We start from the raw sequence: 6406 nt of genomic DNA, 5'->3' as shown, positions 1-6406 counted from the left end.
TTTCACGGCCTGCGTGCCGTTTGCTTTGTAATTACCCGGCCAGGGGCCGGGGTTTTGAATATTCTGCTGGTCTTTTATGGCCGGCTCATTTTAATCAAATTTTTTGTTTTTGTTCAAATTTGTCTAAGTATTTGAAATTTGCTCACTAGACAGACTGTTGTGCATGGCCGAACGTTAAGACAGGTACAAATAGTAAGTATGCCGCCTATGCCCCTGGACGACTGGTTGTCTGTTTCCAGGATAGATGATCAGTCGGCCATTTAATCAATCGGTATTCGAACTCTTTATTCAATTTGACCAAGTAAATAGAATTACCAAGTAGCCAAGGAATTTAAGTAGGAAAACAAGCGGCGGGTACCGGTTGTTTCCCTTTATTGCCAATGTTGGCCTCTAATTTGTTATTTGTTAACCTAGCAAGAGTATTGGTTGAGAGCCTTTGTTTATTAAAAACAAGTGGACGACTCGTACCTTTTAGGCTCAGTACTAAGTTTGAGTGACTATTAAGTTAACATAGGAGTTACTTAGTCTTCGTCACAATCTTGATTGAGTAGTAAAGGTATCAGGCGGCGTAGGCCGGCTAGACCCCTTGATTTACCAATGTTTGTTGGCTATTTACTCAATAGGTTATCCAGTAGGAATAGGGGTTCGAGTGCCCTTGTTTGTATAAAACAGGCGGACGACTCAAACTTTTTAGGTTCCATACCAAATTTGAAGGAGTGACTATGAGTCAACTTTGGAGTTACTCAGTCGCCGTCACTTTTGTTTGAAAAAAAAAAAAAAAAAAAAAAAAAAAAAAAAAAAAGAAAAGCCTAAGGTTAGTAAAACCGGCTGTTTAGGCGGCACCCTACTGAAGACCGTCCTCCACTTATTTGTGTGACAATCTATCAAGCATGCTGAAGACCGTCCTCAACTTGATACTGATTCAGAGGGGCATGCCGTCTGTACCTTTACAGTCGGCTACTCTCCATTGAGTTTTTTCACTCTATCTTCAGAGGGGCATGCCGTCTGTTCCTTTACAGTCGGCTACTCTCCATTGAGTTTTTTCACTCTATCTTCAGAGGGGCATGCCGTCTGTTCCTTTACAGTCGGCTACTCTCCATTGAGTATTTTACTCACAATACTTAGCTAAAAAGATTAGGGCCTGGCCGACCCTGTGCCTAACAGGCGGCTACCCTTCTTTGACTTAGCACCTACGTTCACCAAGAACTTACCAAGGCCACCGGCCGAATGATCAGACCAGGCGCCAAGCCACCTGATCAATTTACAAAACTAATCCGACCTGTCCCAACATTATAGCAGGCGTCCGGCGGCATCCATTCGGATGAAATTCGTCGCAGAGAGCAGCTCCCTTTTGGGTGGAACATTGTTCTATAAACTAATTACACGGCACCTATACGACTGTCCCAAAGGGCAACCACGTAGCCGTTTTTGAGACAAGGATAACTCTATCACTAACCAAACCAGTGGTAGCAGTTGACATCTGAGTCAGATGACCGCCTGTATTACTTGGGATAAATGCAGGGGGTACCTCTTGAGTTAATAGCCAACAAACATTGGCGAATCAAGGGGATCAGCCGGCCTCCGCCGCCTGGTACCTCTACTACTCAAGCTAGAGTGTGACGGAGACTGAGTAACTCCTAAGTTAACTCATAGTCACTCTCTCAAACTTAGTATGGAGCCTAAAAGGTATGAGGAGTCCGCCTGTTTTTTGGAAAACAGAGGTACTCGACCACTATTCATACTAGGTTGGCTACATTTAAAGCTGCCGTCTGTAACCTAACAGGCGTAGCTACTTTGGTTGGACGTCCTGTCTGACGCCTGCTTCTATGCAGTCACCAAAGCAGACGACCAGCCATCCCCCAACAAAATAAGCTAAGTACCAAACTTAGTATATTGAATCAAAGGAGGCCAACGCCCGAATAATGCTAAACGCTTACCCCTTATGCAATAGTTGACAGTCCACCTGATCAGGGGCTATCTGCATAGTAGGGCAAAGAATCGGCATCTGTCTAGTTCGGCGGCAATCATTATTATGATTGATTAACTTTGAAAATGTCATACCGCCCAAGGTATCAAAATTTTCTAAGTTAATCAAATCCATCTCCCATTAGAACTAGACAAGATGCCGACCTAGCAAAGCTTCGAGGGTCTAACTTTCGAAAGGAGCAATCCCTCCTGGAAAGAGAAATTACTCCTTCCGAGGGGCAAATGTTTAGGGTAAAATTACCCATGACAAATGGACCAATCCGGACCTGCCACGTGTCCACCACGTGGGCCAATCAGCGTCCGCCACTTGTCACCCTAATAGGTCCAACATGGACTAATCAGGTCACATCATGTTGGCCCATTATCCGCCAACCTGGAAAACGGCCATCGCAGGCCCAATTCCCGAGGCAAGCCCAATCAGTCTTAGGTTTTCCCAGAAAACCTAGTATTGGGCACATACTTCGAGGCTATATAAACATGTCATTAGCCTCCATATTCAACAGAATGACTCTCACCTAGAGAAGTCTAAACACATTGATCACTCCTCCCCTAGAGGAACCAGATCTCCCCCCTTTAATTTCCGCATTTATTACTCCTCAAACAAGTACTAACTTGACCGTTGGAGGCGGAGCTCTCAGGAGTCTCCGTTATTTTGCAGGTACAGGCGGCCGGTTCCAGTCTTGGTGTTGTAACTCTCCCGCAGGACATCAGAAAACCCCGAAACAATATGTGTAAGTTATTTAATTATAACAAGTTAATATTTTAAAAATGAATCTAACACTATTTATATACTTTTTTATTTTATATAAATTTAAATGTATACAAAACATTATTTTTTTTACTACATGAAAATAAGTGACTTAAACTTGAATAGAGGTAGTGCTAAAATCGAATTCATGGGTCAAATTTAAGCCGAAGTCAAACCTCAATCTAGATTTGATACGTCGGAAACGTGTATGACTCCAATTTAGATCTATTTTAAGTCCAAATATTGAACATCCAAATTCATTAAAATAGATTTGAATCCACCACATTCGGACCACGTCCAAGATTCATGACACCTCTAATGTACAAGATGTAGTAAGAGCACCCACAATGATGTAAAAGAGGTCCTAGCTTGCAATTTATCAGTAGTTGTAGCTAGTAGTTTATCAATGTAGAGCTATATATTAGTTGTTGCTTTGGTGAAACTACGTATCTCTACAAAGCTATGTCGTTTCACAAAGCTCAAATAACCATGTATTGTCTAATAAAACAGAAAATTGCATGTGATTTTTTTTTTTTTGGAAGAATTTCTCCTTTTTTAATTTTTTTTTTTTTTTCAAAAATTGATGTCATAACTTGACATTGTGGAGGTCATAGCTTAGATTGATATAATATGAGAATAATGATGTTGCAAACCAAAGCTAGCTACATCCATTGTAGCTATCAATCAATTGTGGTTGTGGATGCTCTAACTATTAAGTATAGATGGAAAATGGCAATTATTGCTAATTTGCTATCAATCTATATAGTCCTATTGGATTGGGCCTATGTGATGCGAAGTACCAAACCCAAAGGAATATAAGTACAAATCCATTAAACTTAAGTTCATCTCATACAACTATTATCCAAGAATGACACCTTAGTATTTACACTTTATATCTAGCAAATGTTGTTGTGTACTACAAAATATTAAATCATGGAGTAAATACGAAAACAAGGTACTAATGTTTCAAAAGTTGTAAATAAGGTACTCAAGTTTCAAAAGTTGCAAACAAGGTACTCAAACCTTGGCTGGAGGTAAAAAATTTGGTGGTTACCTGTTCCAACCGGTTACCTCATTTTCAAGCTTTAAAAAAACAAGAAAAAAAAAGAAAAAAGTTGAGCTATGTATCGAAAATCGTAATACCATCATTTCCTTCCGACGTTGGCGCGAGAATTGGAAAGGTTAATGCCTTTTTATTTTCCTTCCCCCATTGGCTTCCTCACCATTTCCACCTTTTAGAAAAAAAAATAGAGTTCTTTCAACAAGAAAAAAAAACCTCTTCCTTCCTCTTCAAGAATCGCCATTAATGTGGGATTGTGGTAGAGAATCTAAGCACGACAAAGTACAAAAACTGAATTCTGCTGAAGGTATATTCCTATTTTTTGTCTTGTTCTTCCTCATTTCGCCATTAATGGGTTTGAGGGTACTGAATTATGGGTTTTTTTTTTTTTTTTTTTTTGCTTATTTTTTCTGGTCATCATGTGCTATATTGTGTTTGAATTTTTGTTGTGGTGGTTGATCATGACTTTAGGGTAATTTTTGGGTAGAAATTAAATTGGGGGAATTGTCTAGGGTTTTGGTGAAACAGGGGGTTTTTGAAAACGAAACAAACCTTGACTAAATCCATTACTTGGCCTAGGTATGGATGCTCTATCAAATGCTCAACCCATCTTCAACAACCCCGACCTCCTTTGCATCCACATCTTCCCGAAGGTTGGCTGGGTTGAGTCGGGAGAATGTTGAGCAGGTCTGCAAGAAGTGGAGGCTGTGGTGGCGCACTCGTCACTTGGCCAACCTCCAACCCTTTCATGGGCCTAGGGCCTCCGTCAATGAGTGGATTCTCAATGATCTCATCTACAATGACGGGCGGGATCTTCATGCTTAGCTCAACAAGGATATGACTACTTACTTTGATGGGTTTCCATTACTCTTCAAGGAGGAGCAATAGGTTGTCCTGCTAGGTGGGGGGGGGGGGGGGTGGTGGGGCTAATTAGGTGCAGCTTGTTGGTTTTTGTTGTGAGAAGCTGCTAGTTTAATTTTTTTTTTTTTTAAGTTTATTCTGAATTTTAGTTGTTTATGATAGGTTTAAGTTGTTGATGGTAGGATCACAATGTCATGGAAGGGTAGTTTTTGTATGTGACAAATCAATGATCATCTTTTGGGACTTCTCACTACCATGACATTGCTTAATAATTAGAAATTGGCTTGGCTTGTATAGCCATTTTGTAATGGATCAACTTTATATACATACATACATACATACATACATACATACATAGGGGTGGGTTCATGTGAGAACCAGCCCTTAGGTGAGAACCCTCTTAAAATAAGAACCAATCTTACACCATCAATTTTGAGATTATGGATGGCTGAGATTAATTATCACTTTCCCATGCATTTTCTTGGGAACACTCATTTCAGTCATTGGTACATGCTTTTTAATTTTTTTTCCTTATTTTCTGCATTGAAACACCGATTTATGTACTATAAAACCAAGAGATTCAGCCATTGAAGAGAGAGAAAATGGAAAATCTGGTTTCAATTTAATTTAGCCATTGAAGAGAGAGAAATGAAGGCAGATTTCAAATGAAGATTTCTCTCTCATAAAGAAAGCTTTTGAAGCGATTTTTTTTTAATTTGATTATTTTTTTGTGTAGAATAAGCATACAAAATTTCATAATTTTTGGAGTTCGTTTGATATTTTTTTGGGTAGAATTTTCGAAGTAGTGCAAAAAAGGAGCAAATCTGAAAAGACAGATTTCAAATGACAATTTCTCTCTCATAAAAAACCCTTTTGAAGCGATTCTTTTTTTGAATCTGCTTATTTTTTTGTGTAGAATAAGCATACAAAATTTCAGAATTTTTAGAGTTCGTTTGATATTTATTTGGTAGAATTTTCGAAGCAGTGCAAAAACAGAGCAAATCTGTATGTGGTACAATAGTTGAAAATTCTGGAACGACATATTTAAAATTCGAAAACTAGGGGCATATCATGTAATTGGAACACTAGTTCTTATATATGGAACAATATATAATATTTATGGGACAATAATTCATATTTCTGGAACAATATAAATTGTATTGACAATAACGGGCATATCATCCAATATAATTGGAACACTAGTTCATGTCTATGGAACAATAGACCATATGTGTGATACAGTATTTCAAATTTATGTATAAAACAATATCATTAGTATATGAAACAATACATATATTTTATGGAACATAAGTAGTATAAAATGAAACATAAGGTATGTTTTTTGAAACATCAATAAGGTATAAGAAATCACAGTAAACCTAGTTCATATAGAGCCCAACTATATGAAACATGCAATATATGAAACATTAATATTATAAATTGAAACACTTAATATATTTTATGAAACATCATTAACGTACACTTCAACTACATTTTAACATAACGTTGACAACACAATTTAATGTAACTACATTTTTTAATTGAAACAATGACAAGTCTTTTTGAAACAATAATAACATCTTTTGAAACATCTCAAAATTATTTCTTTAATACAATAAAATAAGTAATTAAAAATCAAATATGCAAATTTTGTAAACAAAATACGCAGATTTATTACATAAATGTGCTTTTTTTTTCTTAAAAAACAAAAATTAATTGTCTAATTAAGAACAATAAGTATACATGTTTGA

The sequence above is a fragment of the Chenopodium quinoa genome, unplaced genomic scaffold (genome assembly GCF_001683475.1).
Source record: "Chenopodium quinoa cultivar QQ74 unplaced genomic scaffold, ASM168347v1, whole genome shotgun sequence".
In the NCBI taxonomy this organism is placed as follows: Eukaryota; Viridiplantae; Streptophyta; class Magnoliopsida; order Caryophyllales; family Amaranthaceae; genus Chenopodium; species Chenopodium quinoa.
The sequence above is the reverse complement of the archived record's forward strand: the minus strand, read 5'-3'. Positions refer to the sequence as shown.